Source organism: Chanodichthys erythropterus, chromosome 7, assembly GCF_024489055.1.
Source record: "Chanodichthys erythropterus isolate Z2021 chromosome 7, ASM2448905v1, whole genome shotgun sequence".
Taxonomy (NCBI): Eukaryota; Metazoa; Chordata; class Actinopteri; order Cypriniformes; family Xenocyprididae; genus Chanodichthys; species Chanodichthys erythropterus.
In genome coordinates, this window is record NC_090227.1 from 19306351 (window position 1) to 19322965 (window position 16615).

The 16615-nt window shown below is 42.3% G+C and overlaps 1 pseudogene; it reads right to left on the reverse strand.

The window, feature by feature from the left end:
• Positions 1-6892: 6892 nt before the first annotated feature.
• On the reverse strand, positions 6893-7674 carry LOC137022886 (uncharacterized; annotated as a pseudogene).
• Between the last annotated feature and the right edge of the window lie 8941 nt (positions 7675-16615).

Sequence of the window (16615 nt, forward strand, 5' to 3'; positions counted from 1 at the left end):
TTTCCTTCAGTCTAACTTTCCCGACTTCACTCGTCTCATTCCTTCTGAGAGAATCCGTTTATCAGACCGAGCGCGTGGAAGTTTCCTCCAGCGACAGCGCACCACGAAGTGCATATAATTTCCCATTCGGTCGTCTTTATGCACTTGTGCTCAACAAATGTAGTGCATAAAGGAACCATTTTCCCGTTTAAACACCTACTTGCACGATTGTGACATTGTGGGTTCTTCTCAGATCATGTGTGGAAAGATGTGTCGCGCGCGTAGGTTGATTGTGGCTCGTGCAGCACATCTCATCAGTATGAATGAGCTCTCAGAAGGGATATGTTAGTACAGGGGTGGAGCCACTACCTTCCTTCATCTGTCAATGCTGGACGAGGAACGTGCGCTTTGTATAAAAACTAACATTGTATAGCCATTGTAGCGCTACAAATGATTACACATCATAGGTAGGCTACGGGTCATTAGTATTACAGAATACTTATTGTAGGCTTACATTGTGTAGCCTATCGTGTGAACACATAATGAATTCTATGAAATAATCCTGTTAAATTAAATATGACAGCTGTGGTTACCAGAAATATTCAGAATTAGGGGATGTCTGTATATTTTTTTCCAGTTCAATTCATGATAATATATGTAATAACTGATGCCCCAAATCTATTTTTTTTTTTTACTTTAAAATATACCAGTAACCACTATAATGATACATATGATCAAATTATCATCAAATTAGGCCTTTCCATAAACAGCAGCTATAACTATGTATACAATGCACAATTTTGTGTTGCTACAAAAATATAGCTAATCAGAATAACACACAACCATAAAAAATGCTATAAACAATAACAGCATGACATGCAATCTAATAAAGAAAGAAAGCATTATTACGTTTCCTTTTTTTTTTTACAACATGTGAAAATACATGCCAATAACTTACAGTAGTTGCATATGTTTTCACCACAAATATAAGGTAATTCATACAAAATCTGTCTTTTGCTAATGTTCACATGATGATAGCTATTCATTATTTTCATATATTATATAGCTATTTATTATTCTTATATAGCTATGTGATTTAGGGTTCAGTAGATGTAGCTACATACTTTACTACTATACAGTAGGCCTATATGCAGCTACATTACCAGCATTATTATAGCCAATCTAAAAATGTATATTGGATCATAAAATCAGTGTGATGCTCACAGAATTCAAGACAAATCATACATACAATATTACTAAATTAATGAGGATGTATATATATATATATATATATATATATATATATATATATATATATATACACACACACACACACACACACACACACACACACACACACACATAACCACACTTTCAGATATCATAAACTGAACTCTACTTTGATCAGCCTTTTAAAACAGACTCCTATATCAATCCTTAATCAGCTTAAAGAGGGCAGCGAGAGAGCCAGGAAAAATACCTTCTTTCCTAAAGCTAATTTTAGTCACCATGTGTTTTGTTCTGTGATTTCATCCACAATAAATGTAATATTGGAATTGATGTTAATGCTAATTTGGATGTGCAACAGTATGCAACATGGTTAACGTCTCATGACCTCTAGAGGCAGGCCACAGTCACAGCTGGCATAAGGGGCAGCATTGATCAGCAGCTCTGCTTTGAAAGTGTCTAAATGTTGACTGGATTGATTTTTAATTATTCTGCATAAGCTAATACCACAGTATGATTGTAATCTAACCTTGGCCAAAACACTTGGAAAAAGAAAGATTCTCTAATTGACCAATGTTTTTTTTTGTTTTTGTTTTTTTTGTACAAAGAGAGGATGTGAGCAATGAAGAGGTAGATTTAATTAATTAGATGTTGTCGTTAAGTAGCTAAAGTAGTTCATCATTAGTGAATTTGCTGTTGCTGCCATTCATTTCAGTCAAGGCAGATTGACATTCAAGAGTTTTGTGAGTTTATGTATTCAAGGATAAACAGCAATTTCTCTCTGTGTGTGTGTGTGTGTAAGTGTGGCCTTGTCCTCTGTTACTGACATGCTCAAGGCTTAAGTGTGAGCAATGAGGGTTTTTTTTAGCATTCAAAGAAGAAACAACTTTAAAAAGTCTACTGATTTTTTGAACAATCTGTTCATTGAGATATAACAAAATATGACAGTATAATACAACAGTAGTAAAAAAATTCTACTGATTTAATATTGTTTGAGAAATCTATAATCCCTCATGTTCCAGACCCGTAAGACCTTCGTTCATCTTTGGAAATGTCTTAACAAATTAAGATAGTTTTGATGAAATATGAGAGGTATATTTTCATCCATGGACAGCAATTTAGCTGACACTTTCAAGGTCCAGAAAGGTACTAAAGGTATTGTTAAAAAAGTCGAAGTGAATGCAAGGGTGCAACCTTAATTTTATGAAGGGATGAGAATACTTTTTGTGCTCAAAAACAAAACAAAAATAATGACTTTATTCAACAACATCTTCTCTTCTGTGTCATTCTTATACGTTGTTTATGTCCAGCGCATCCAGGTTCTACATTAGAATGCCAACTCATTATTGGTTGGCTCCTGTGTCAGCATCACACACATGTGTCGTGCTGCTCACGTGATCAGCTTTGGCCAATACTGAGCCAGCATTCGGACGTAAACACTTCACTGTGCTTACTCTAGCCCTCCTATTATCCTCAAAAACCAGCGACACCGGTTTACCAGTGGGATCAATTTGACTCCAGCAATTAAAAACCTCCAGAATATAATATATTATGTATATTATTATGTAATATATTTTTATGTATCAGGTACTTTATGTTTCTTCATTGACTACTCAAATAGCTCTTTAAATAAAACAACATCCCCCATCATCCCGACCCCCCTCTGCTGACCCCCCATCTGGAATACCTATTGCTGTGCAAATCACCATAAAATTTCATGATTGTCATAGAAAATGAACAAAAAATGGCTTATTAATATATTAATTGCTTTGTTGAGTCAGATGTTAAGACCTGATCTGGCCTCAGTGACGTCCTTGCTATGTGCTCTGGGAACTTTAACTGCCTCCCAAGGTCCACGTGCAACTTCCAATCTCGGGCCATGGCTACCATCCAGTTGAGGCCTTACGTTCTCCCTGAGGTTTCTCCCCTGCCCTAACAAAGGAGATGTTGTACCTCGCTGGGACTTGATGTTTAGACTCCCGGATTGCGGTGCAGATGGTATCCGCTACTGCCTTCAGCACCTGGTTATGGCGCCACGTGTACCTCCCCTTTCCTAGTGCTTTAGGGCAGCAACTCAGGATATGCTCCAGGGAACCATGGCTGACCAAAGTGCTTTACAGAAGAGCAAGAATATCACACATACATAAAATAAACCAGAAGAAAATATAAAACCACCAATTTAAAAGTTTAACATATCACAGTAATCAGTACACTAAGGAAAATAAAAAAGTTTTTAGCAAGGACTTAAAAATAGACAAGGAAGGGGCAAGCCTAATCTCTAAAGGCAGGGTATTCCAGAGTCGTGGCCCTGCCATCGCAAATGCACGCTCACCTCTGCGCTTCAGTCTAGCGCGTGGAACGACCAGCAAAGCCTGATCACAAGAACGGAGGCTTCTGAGTGGAGTATAGGAGTGAAGGAGTTCAGTTAAATAAACAGGAGCTTTGTTATATAGGGATTTGTAAACGAAGAGGAGAATTTTAAAATCTATTCTCTGACAAATCGGCAGCCAGTGAATGGATCGAAGAATAGGAGTGATGTGTTCGTGTTTACGACACTTTAAAAGAAGTCTGGCAGCAGCATTTTGGACTAGCTGAAGTCGCGCAATTTGAGATTTAGATATACCACAATATAAGGAATTACAGTAATCTAGACGCAACGTAACAAATGCATGAACAGCCATTTCGAGAGTTTTTGGGGTGAAAAAGTTTTTAATTTTAGACAGTAAACGAAACTGATAAAAACTGAATCCAATAACGGAGGAGATATGTCTGTCAAATTTTAAATGCTGGTCAAAAATAATATCTAGGTTCTGGACTCATGTTGATCTAAAAGCGGATAAACTTTCTAGCTCAGGGCTTCTACAATGAGAGTTCTTATTAGGACAGAACACAATTACCTCTGTCTTGTCCTCGTTTAAGAAGAGGAAGTTTTGGGCTAGCCATAATTTAACCTCCTCTAAACATTGGAGAAGAGAGGAGATCGCAGTGGAATTGTTTTTCTTGACTGGAAGATATATTTGAGTGTCATCCGCGTAAAAATGAAAAGACACTCCATGCTTTCGTAGGATAGAGCCCAGAGGGAGCATGTACAGAGAGAATAGAGAGGGAGCTAAAATAGAGCCTTGGGGAAGGCCACAGGTCAGAGGAGCAGGGGAAGAGGAAAAATTACCCAGTTTCACTAAAAATTTTCTGTCAGATAGGTATGAATGAAACCATTTCAGAGCGTATGCTTTTAGACCTACCCAAGACTCTAGTCTAGATAATAGCAAGGAGTGGTCTATGGTATAAAAAGCAGCCAATAAATCTAAAAGAATAAGAACCACAGAGTCCCCAGAGTCAGTGGAGAGGTAGATGTCATTTAACACTCTCAAAAGAGCGGACTCAGTGCTGTGAGCAGACTTAAAACCAGACTGAAAAACCTCATAAATCGAATTGGTAGTCATAAAGTGTTGAAGTTGATTCAGCACAATTTTCTGTAAAACTTTTGAAATAAAAGGCAAAACAGAGATTAGACAAAAAATGTTTAGGACAGTGGGGTCCAGTGAAGGCTTCTTGAGCAGAGGAGTGACTGTAGCAACTTTAAGGTCAGCAGGAACAGAGCCAGTTTGGAGACACTTACTGTATTAACAAGAGATAACAGACCAGGCCCAATCGAATCAATAATTAAATTTAAAAATTTGGGGTGAATAATATCACTAGGACAAAATGAGGGTTTAAGATTGTCAGTCACCTCCTTCAATTCCTGGAGATTGATGGGTTCAAAAGCATACAAAAATGCAGAGGCAGTGACATGATTGGAGAATTGGCTAACGTTAAGGTGGGACAGACACCAAGTCTTAAGTTCGTAATTTTGTCACTAAAGTATCTCAAGAAGTTTTCACAGAGAGCATCAGAAGCAACAGGCAAGGTGTTCACAGAAGGATTGGTAACAGATTGAATAATTGAAAACAAAACCTTAGGTTTAGAATGATTAGTTTCAATTAAGTTAGAGAAGTATGCAGCTTTTGCAGACTTAGCTGCAGTCTGGTAAGATGTGAGAGAGTCTCTGAACATTTGAAGAGAGATATGCAGCCTGTCTTGTTTCCATTTACGTTCTGCCTTCCTGCAGTTTTGTCTTAAGAGACGGGTATCAGAGTTTTGCCACGATGCAGATTTAGTTTTCTGTTTGTGAGGCTTAAGGGGGGGAAGTTGCATTTGCTGCCTTAAGCCAGGCAGAGTTAAGGAGGCTTAGATGTTGATCAGCATCCAAGTCAGATAATGGTTAATCCAAGTTCAATTGTGAGCAACATTCAACAAAACACAAGTTGAAATTTGTGCTAAACTGAGGAGAGTATAAATGAGAAAGACTTACAGTTGTACTAGAAGAATGAGAAAGCTCTGGAAGGGATAGTGTGAATAATATAGGCTTATGGTCAGAGATCATAAAATCTGAGAGCACAACATCAGTCACATCAAACCCATATGATAGTACAAGGTCCAACGTATGACCCAAAATATGTGTAGAGTCACTGATCCACTGGGAAAGATTAAAAGCATTGATAATATTAAGAAACTCAAGTGATAAGGGGTTAGACGGACAGCAGACATGAATATTAAAGTCGCCCACCAATAGAAAGCGGTCGTAAATTGTGGCAATGTTGCCGATCAGTTCAGTGAAATGCTGTATAATATCCTTAGTGGAGTGCGGAGGACAATAAATCACCACTAGGCATACAGGACCATTCCAGTCCAAATGAAGAAACTGAGCTTCAAAACTGGAAAAGGCCGTTCCAGGAACCAGTCGACAGCATGCAGAGAGAGAGTTCTTTAAAATAGTTACTATGTTGCCCCCGCGTCCGCTGGGATGAGGAGAGTTAAAAAAGGTACAGTCAGCAGGGATCAGTTCAGAAAACGGAGTTAGATTACCAACCTTTATCCAGGATTCCGTGATGAACATAAAATCCAAGTTGTGAGCTGAGTAAAATTCATTTAGTTAGAAGGTCTTGTTCACCAGAGAACGGGCATTTAATAATGCCATGTTCGGTGTAGGGATGATAACAGGAGATGAAGACGCTTTTTCCAGCGTGTGCAGATTTATGTGTGTCACTCCCCGACGTCTGGAGCCGAGGCCGATACGGAGGAGACCAGAACGAAAAACAGGGCTCGGGTGCACGGGGAGAACATGACGAAGCCCACGGGCGCTAGGTAGTAGAACCGCCATAAAGCGATTCGTGGGAAGGATCCGAGAGAAAACCAGCCCGCAGGTGAGCTTTTAGCTTCACGATGTAACCTCCGCGGTTTCCTCGTTTCCTCCTTCTCTTTCTCCGCGGGATGCTAAGGGGCCACCGGCGGACATGTCCCGGGACAGCCGAAGAGAACGACTCATCAGTCTTATTAAAGGAGCAGTCCACATCTAAAGTGTAAGAGTTTGTAAATGAGGTCGCAACCGATTTGCGGATATCCAAAAGTGCTTGGCGGTCGTAGGTTAAGAGCGTGTAACAGTTTAAAAATACAGCAGACAACCAAACAAGCAACCACAAGAGCGACATACGGCAGACCCAGCACACAGGCGCCATCTTTTTCTCCTTGAGCCGGGCACAGAGGGCATGTTGATGTTTCTGCTAGGCCCCAGGTGTAAAGGTTAGATGGACTTGGGAGGACATCATACACCGACTGAATCAGGAACTTAAGTCTTGCGGGTTCAGACTCAGTCTCGCCTCTGCCTAGTCGACTGCCTCTTGCATCGCCATTTCCTCCCACTTCTGACCGTGATGCCAGCGGAAGAGACTCTGGTGTCAGCCGAGTCTCTGTATAGCAACACCTCCCCGGCTCTGGTGACTTTGAACTCCTCAGTCAGACCAGTAAAAGGCAGCTGCAACATATTGTTGTGCCCATACAGAGCAATGCTGCTCAGGCTCTTCAGCAGACCCAGCCATCTATACAGGTATTGGCTGATATTGTGTTCAAAGCCCTCCACAAGTGATACTGGGACTTCGTAAATCAGTAGTGGCCACAGGAGTGCTTCAGGGTGCTGTTGAAGATCTTCCCTAAGCTCTTCACGGGCTTCTCTGACACTGTTGGAATAGTGACTCCATCCACGTAAAAACGGTGTTTGTCCTTCACTCTCCCCTTTCTCAGGACCAAGGATCTGGACTTGACCAGCATGCTCATCGCTAGGGCAAACAATACCACTGATATGGTGCAGCCTGTGATAATGCCCTTCTCTAAGCGGTGCCCCGCAGATGTTACTGTTCCAGAGGTGAATCTCAGGCTGAAACTACTGAAGAGGTCCCTTATGAGTTCTGTGATCTTCTCAGGAATGTGGTGTATCGTCAGAGCTGTTGTCACCAGCTTGTGTGGAATTGATCCGTAGGCGTCGGCTAGATCAAGCCAGAGGACTGCTAGGTCTCCTCGATTTTCTCTCGCCTCCCGGATCAACTGGGTGATCACTACTGTGTGTTCCAAACAGCCCGGCATGCCTGGGAGCATTCACTTTTTATTTCCCTGGACTAATCATTTTCCAGATGTCTCAAACAGCCGGAAGGGGGCTTCATCAGAAAAAAAATAACTTCTTTCAGTCTTCTGCTGACCAATCCTTGCTGTACTTGCAGAATTCTAGTATGTCCTTGATGTTTTTCTTAGAGAAAACTGGCTTCTTTGCTGCCCTTCTTCACCAAGCCACTGTCCAAAAGTCTTGACCTCACTGTGCCTACAGATGCACACCTGCTGCCAATATTGAGCTCTGCATGGTTCAGGATTGACTCTTCAGGAGGTGACTGTCCTGCCGCTTGCTGGACACTCTGGGATGTTCTGAAGGCTTCTTCATTGCAGTTGAATTTCTCAAATTGAAGTTCTTGATGTTCCAGTAAATGGTTCTTTCAGATGCTTTGCATCTAAATGGCCTCACATGCAAAGAAATTGCTGCAAAGTGATGATCGGTACATATCTTTCTTTAGAGGTAACCATTGAAGATGCACAAACACAATGACTGGAAGCCCTTTTTCCTCCTGACTAGAACTTGTTTGCACTTTCCCATGTGCTGATGTGATTAGTGAAATTATTGTAGATGATCACTTTTTACCTCAAACAGGTCCTTTTTGTTTGTTTGTTTGTTTGTTTTTGCCAATGAAGCGTTTTGCAAATACTGTATGTAAAATGCATCTGATCAACACCACAACTAAAGCAGCAAACTTTTAACAAGCAGTTCATCTAATGAGGGTTTCTGAGATTACAACCCACTGCAGAAAACCACCAAACCCCTTTACCTTATCATTCAAGTGGGGGGCAGGGCCATTATAAATTGGCATTTTTGAAAGGTAATGTACCTCCTTGTGGTAGGGAGACAGCATAAGAGAAAACACGAAGAATCTCATTCTGAGCAGGATAACTCAAAATTAGGATTCTCCTCATCTATGTTTTCATGAGAATTATGACAGGAGCGACAGGAGCAAGTGCCAATTGCACAGCCTGGCCCATCTAGTGCTCCCATTTCTGCAGTTGTAGACCCCCACTGAAATTTAATGGTAGGTCTGGCGTTATGATCAATGAGTGGGTAGAAGAGGCTTAGGCCTGCATGCAGCTTCGCCATCTCTCTACTATTAAACTATTTTTCTTGTTTGAGAGGCGAGGGAGGAAATTCGATATTGGCCAAGGTACAAGAGGGAGGATCCAAACAAAATTATTCAGGCATTGCATGAACTGTATGGTTGCACAAGTTCATATGTAGCTCTTCAAGAGTTACGCTGTTGGATGTTCGCAGCGAAGCTATGCAAGGGTATGCCTGAGGCAGAAGGGGTGCATGCAGTAAAAAAGCCAATCCGTGCCTACCACTAATGGTATTCAGTATGGGGTACAGTGACATCAGAACACAGGGTGTAGTAGCATCTCAGTGACCTCTGAATTGAGTTGCGAGATGCTTAAAATGCAGCAACAACAATTGAATCAATAAAATCTCAAAACTCAAAGTGTGGCTTAAATTAAAAATCCCCAGCCACATTTGCAATCATCCCGGCATAATCAGATTATTTGCAGAAGGTGTCAGCAGCCTGGTAATTTCAGCAGGGATTGTGATGGGGAGCGGAGAACTTCTCATTTCCCATAAGCGTGTGCAGATTCAGCTTTAACAAGGGGTGTGCAGTCACAGTCCAGGCAACCATTGGAAAACTAGTTCCCGCAGAGCTGCAGGGCCACAGCTTGGTCGAAGAAAAGACAGGCTCAGGTGTTCTATGATGCAGATTTTATGTCTCGTTTTATCGCAATGTGTCCGCAACTCTTCGTGTGTATAGGTGGGGTCAATGTACCTTGCCTGGTGGACACTGGTTCTATGGTGTCCACCATTACAGAGAGTTGTTTCTTGACGAATTTTGGGTCTTAGGGTCAGGAACAGCTTAGTTTGTGCTATTGGTTACAGCTCCGGGCCACAAATGGCCTCTCAAATCCTTATATCGGCTATTTAGAGTTTGATGTACAGCAGGGGTGCCCAACCCTGTTCCTGGAGATCTATCTTCCTGCAGAGTTCAACTCCAGCCCTACTCAACACTCCTGTCTGTAATTATCAAGTGCTCCTGAAGATCTTAATTAGCTGATTCAGGTGTGTTTTATCAGGGTTGGAGCTAAAATGTGCAGGTAGGTACTGTAGATCTCCAGGAACAGGGTTGGGCACCCTTGATGTACAGCTTAGTGAGCGAGTGGTCTTAGGTTGTGGAGTGCTAGTGGTCAGAGATCCTCGAGGTGGTTTGTGTGCTCAGTTTCCTGGGGTTCTGGGAATGAACATCCTGAGCCGTTGCTACCGGGAGCTCTTTGGCCAGCATGGCTTGAGTCTTTTTGATTTACCTGTTGTTTCCAGGCCCCTATTTCTGTTTTCCAGGCCTTACAACATTGCCATCAAATGGAAGTTCAGCCAGTCTCGGATCAGGGGGGTCGAGTCAAAGTGCGTGGATGCCGGGTGTGTCGCATCCCAGGAGGCACCATGAAATTGGTTGCTGTAACGTGCTCTGCACAGTACTCGAGTGGTACAGTACTGTTTAAGCCACCAGATTCTGGTCTTCCAGCAGGTTTGTTGGCATCTCCTGCTCTAGTACAGGTGGAAAATGGTACAGCCTGTGTGCCTGTGGTTAATGTTGGCACAATATATGTAGTGATGTATGCTAGCATGGTCGTAGACACTGTCAACCATGTTTATGTGGTTAGCTTACCCCCAGAAATCACTGAAGTTCAGGTGGTTTTGGCTAGGGTGGGTACCCAAGTTGTGCAGGCTTCCCCATATGTACAAGAACAGATAATATTTGAAGGCCAAGTTGTGCTTTCTTCAAATGTGAAGTGCAGTACTTGGGTCATGTGATCTCATCAGAAGTGGTCTCCACAGACCCAAGTAAGATTGAGTCAGTTTCGCAGTGTTGGTATTTTTGGGGTTTGTTAGCTACCACCAATGTTTTGTGGAGGGGTTTGCAAGGCTAGTTGCCCCACTTTACAGGTCGGTGGCCCTGGGAGTTTGTTGAAGTCTGGTCTACTGAGTGTCAGATTAGTTTTAAGGAGTTAAAGCAGGGGTGTCCAATCCTGCTCCTGGAGGGCCACCATCCTGCAGAGTTTAGCTCCAACCCCAATTAAACACACCTGAACCAGCTAATCAAGGTCTACTAGGCATACTAGAAACTTCCAGTCAGGTGTGTTGAGGCAAGTTGGAGCTAAACTTTGCAGGACAGCCCTCCAGGACTGAGTTTGGACACCCCTGAGTTAAAGGGTAGATTTACCACAGCCCCTGTGATTGCCTATGCTGATTTTTCACTTCCTTTTATCCTGGAGGTGGATGCCAGCCATGGGCGACTAGGGGCCATCCTCTCACAGGAGCAGCAAGGTAAGGTGTGACCCATAGCTTATGGTAGCCATGGTCTTGGCCACTGAGCGCAATACATCTAACTACAGTTCTATGAAACTTGAGTTTCCTGCACTCAAGTGGGCCATGGCTGAGATGTTGCAGGAGTACCTACTGGGGCATAAGTGTGTAGTTTGTATTGATAATAACCCTCTTAGCTACCTGACTTTAGCAAAGTTAGGTGCCATGGAACAACGTTGGGCTGCCCAGCACTGAGGAGCATAAGAAACTCTTCAGGTCTGCAGTGATTTTGTTTCGGCAGTGGGATCGCCTGGTGGAGAACGAGGGAGTGCTTTATCGTTGGGTGTTTTGCCTGGATGGTGGAAAGGAGGTTCTCCAAGTGCTATTGCCGGTGGCCATGAAGTCTGAGGTATTGACGCAACTGCACCAACAGTATGGGCACCAGGGGGTGGAGCGCACCACCTAGCTGGTGTGGCAGTGATGTTACAAACTTTAACAAAGTCTGTACTATTTTCTGTTTATTTTGTTAAATAAAATAATTCATATTTGTTCAATAAATATACTGTCATAAATATGTTAATATAAAAATATATTTAAAACATATAGAAACAAGTATTATTTTAAAAAGTAAAGATTCTGAAAGCCTTGAAGGAGATCCTATAATTATTTAATATAGATTTATAATAGTAACAGAAATTAAATTTTATTATATGCACTGGTGTCAAAAGTAGTCACATTCAATACTCAAGTAGAAGTATAGATACTAGAGTTTAAAAATACTTCTGTAGAAGTTGAAGTATCAACTCAAGCTTTTTACTCAAGTAAAAGTGTAAAAGTACTGCTTTCAAAACTACTTAAAGTATAAAAGTAAAAGTAATGCAAGGAAAAAAATGCCATTAAGGACAAAAGCTTATGCTGCACCACAGGGGTCTATTGTGCACTCCACCTCCTCAAAATGTCATCCAAACTTAAATGCAGGAATCTGTGAGGGCAGCGGACAAGAAAAATGCGGGTAGTTTTGGTGTACCCAGAGCAGGCTTACTAACAATCAGGACTTGACATTAACACCCGCCAACCTGCCAAATGCGGGTAGTTTTCAGCTGTTTCAGTTCACACCGCACTCGTCTGTTGGAGTTTGTTGGATAGGTGTGATAACCCTGTTGGCGTTGGTCGGAGTCTGATTTTACCAGACTGAACATGTTTAATCGGCGTTTGTTTGGTCGTCTGAGCATCCAACAAACGGCAACAAACTCTCGGTGCTTTCCAAATGGGATATATCGCCCTCTGAAGAGCACTTCGGAGTGAAAACAATCATGGCCGCCATATTGAAGGGGTTGTTCCAAACCGAAGTGTTCAAACCACTTTAAAGGGCCCTTCGGAATGAAGGATTTCGAAGGGTACAACTGATGGACACTTCAGGCCCCCATAATCCTTTGCACAGGGAAGTTGTTTGACATCACAGAATAGGTACAGGAGGTTAGGAGTTTGATTTTACCTATAAATGTATATATAGTATTTTTCTATACTACTGTAATATTTATACGAGTTAGATTTAGTACATTAATATGGTCAAAATGAAATTGTACTTCAACAAAAATATTTTACAGCTCCCTTTATCAGTCCATTCAAATGTTTCAAATACATAGACACAATATACATTATGGTGCTGTTACGAACTTTTAAAGGTCTAGGGTAGAACGCAACATTTAGTTTTTAACATTGCTGTAATGGAGCGGGCAGCAGAAAAGACCAGGCACACAAAAGCGGGTACAATTAATTTGTTTAATGTTGGTACGTCAAGCCGAAGCCACTAATCAGTGTGAGTGCGCTATAATACAATGCATTTATATAGAAAAATGGATAAAGAAATTTACAATTAACTACTGGGGAAAAGGAACTAGGGTGGCGCCAAAATAAAGAAAGGAATAAAACAAAACAATTCATAAACTAAATTCTCAAACCCTCTAACTTACTAACCAAAGAAAAATGTGAAAAGAAAACCCGAGATCTTCGGCGCACCCGACGCCATAACTATACCTACCCTTAAATAAAAACCAAAATACAAGAAAGGGCGCTCACCTCTTACCTGGTGTTTCAAACACTTGATAACTGCGGGCAATATGTATGTCGCGCGACCTGCTTACCTGTTCACTGTTTCCCCAAAAGGTAATCAGTTACTCTTAACTCTCGACATTCTAACATAGACAAAGTCAAGTGTCGGATTCACACGCCAAAAGGAACAAAACATACAGAGTATAACAGGCTCTAACTAAAACGCCTGAGACACACACAAACTGCACTGCACTGCTGAACAAGACACGCCGGGAGACTTTTAAACTTCCAGGGCGGCACTTGATTGGCTGCAGAGACGACACCGTAATGAAGAGTGACAGTCACCTACTCCAATCAGCGTGGACCTGAGAGCAAGACAGCACAGAGGACAGAAAACAGAGGCAGGAAAAAAAAAACATCGAAAACACGCGCAGCACGTAACACTCCCGCCCACAAGAACAAACTATATGAAATTGCATATATTTGTTATTTCAGCAATAAACAGGTAGCACAATTACACCCTAGAGAGGGCATCAGCGAACACGTTCTCCGCACCTCTCTTGTGCTTTATGACCAAATTGTAACTCTGTACAATTAGGGACCAACGCATTAAGCGTTGATTCTGATTGTACATACGCGACAAAAACACTAGAGGGTTATGATCCGTAAATACAGTAACTGGACAGTTAGACCCAACATACACGTCGAAATATTGAAGGGCCATAAGCAGTGCCAACGTCTCTTTCTCAATCGTCGAATAATTAATTTGATGTTTGTTAAACTTACGCGAGAAGTAGCAGACGGGATGATCAATTCCATCCGCATCCTCCTGCAACAGCACGGCTCCGGCACCAACCGCGCTGGCATCCACCTCCAATTTAAACTCAGAATCAAGGTTAGGAGCCATCAAAACAGGAGCGCTACACAAAAGAGATTTAATCGACGTAAACGCATGCTGACATTCGTCAGACCACCGAAACTGACAAGATGGACTAAGGAGCGACGTTAAAGGTTGCGCAATGATGGAAAAGTTCTTACAGAAACTGCGATAATAGCCAGCCATTCCTAAGAACCTGCGGAGTTCCCGTCGAGTAGCTGGAGTTGGAAATTCAGCTATGGCTGTTACTTTCGCTTCTAACGGGCGCACTTGACCTTGACCGACTTTTTTACCAAGATAAGTAATGGTTGCTTGAGCAAACTCACACTTGGCCAAATTCAAGGTCAGAGAAGCTTTAGCAAGACGCTCAAATACAGTCCGTAACAGTGATACATGTTCTGACCAGTCAGTAGAATACACCACTAGATCGTCCAAATAAGCATTACAATTTGGCACCCCGGAAAGCACGATATTGATGAGTCGTTGAAAAGTAGCGGGAGCGTTGCGCATCCCGAAAGCCATAACAGAATATTGTAAGAAACTGTCAGGAGTCACGAAAGCTGAGATATCAGAAGCACGAGAGGTAAGGGGCACTTGCCAGTATCCCTTTAATAGATCTAATTTACTGACATAACGAGCAGAACCAAGATTATCCACGCAATCTTCCATGCGCGGCAGGGGAAAACAGTCTGGAATGGTAACTGCATTTACCTTCCGATAGTCAGTACAGAATCGAGCGGTGCCATCACTCTTCGGGACTAATAGGCATGGTGAACTCCAAGGACTACAACTAAACTTAGCAAGTTCATGCCTCAATAAGTACTCAACCTCATCTCGCATGACAGCTCTCTTTGTGGCATTCACACGGTACGCATGCTGCTTTAACGGAGTGGCATCACCTACATTAATATCATGCTGCAGAACTGAAGTGCGAGAAGGAACGTCATTAAACAGAGAAGGGAAATCGTTAATCAGATGCATAATATCACTTCGTTGTTCTTCAGATAGATGTTTTAGGTGAGATGGTAGTTCGCTTAATACCTCAGAATTCTTAAGTCTAGCACATTGTTGATATGCATGACGGGACCCTATACCATCATCCTCAGCATCAGCATCACAAGCGGCAGTCACTCCACCACAGGCTATAGCTACAGGAGCTGGACCATGAGCTGGAACATCAGAAACAGCAGAAACAGCAGAAACTTCTGTTTGGGGAGATTCCCTACTGTGATATGCTTTTAACATGTTCACATGGCACACGCGAGACTTTCTCTTTCTGTCGGGAGTACAAACCACATAATCGGTGTCACTCAACTTCTTTGACACTTGGTAAGGACCTGAGAAACGTGCAGATAAAGCAGAGCCAACAACAGGGAGTAACACCAACACCTGATCCCCTTCTTGAAAACAGCGCTGAACCGATTTATGATCAAACTGACGTTTCATCTTTTCCTGAGCAACAGTCAATGAATCTCTCGCCATAGAACAAACTTTATGCAACCGCTCACGGAATTTACTAACGTAATCCAAAACATTCGTTTTTGGGCTGGAATCAAGAGACAGAATATTTTCCTTGAGCATTTTTAAAGGACCTCGGACAGTATGTCCGAACACGAGCTCAGCGGGACTAAAACCAAGGCTTTCCTGCACAGCCTCTCTAGCCGCAAACAAAACCAACGGTACCCCCTCGTCCCAATCCTTACCTGTATCCATGCAGTACTTCCTGAGCATCGCTTTCAACGTTTGATGGAAGCGTTCGAGAGCCCCTTGAGTCTCTGGGTGATAGGCGCTTGCAACTCTATGAGAAATATTCAAGGTAGTCAAAACTTGTGAAAAAAGTTTAGAAAGAAAGTTAGTACCTTGATCGCTTTGCACGACCTTCGGTAAGCCAAACGTAGAAAAGAATTTCACAAGCGCTTTAATGATTACCGGAGCTGTAATTTTTCTCAATGGAATCGCCTCAGGAAAACGCGTAGCACTACACATGATTGTTAAAAGAAATTGATTACCGTTTTTAGTTTTAGGTAGAGGTCCTACGCAATCAACGATTACGTGCTCAAACGGTTCTCCTACCACTGGAATAGGGACGAGCGGCGCAGGGGGAATTACCTGATTCGGTTTGCCAGTAACCTGACAAGTGTGACAAGTGCGGCAGAAATGAGCGACATCAGTTTTTAGGCGAGGCCAAAAGAAATGCCTCAGAATTCGATTATATGTTTTCTTAATTCCTAAATGTCCTGATAAATCATGATCATGAGCTAGGAATAGAACTTGCTGACGATAACATGAGGGAATCACAATTTGGTACACCACATTCCATTCCGAATCATCCTTAACATCAGAACACCACTTACGCATCAATAAGCCATTTTCAACGAAATAAGCAGATTTTCTCTGTTGTGCTTCCTCCAAAGGAACAACCGCAGAGAAACATTTTCGCAAAGTCAAGTCAGCTGTTTGTGCAGAAATAATTTTTTCACGCGTCACGGGCAACTTCAAACAGTGCGAACTGATAGGAGAGAATTCTTCAACAGTCTTACCTACCACCGGCGGTAAAACGTCATCGGCAAGCATAGGTGCAATAAAAGAGGACGACAAATCGAACACATCTTTCTTACGAGCCTGGGCTCGCGTAACGGCGCAAGCCGGAAAAATTTCAGGATACATCT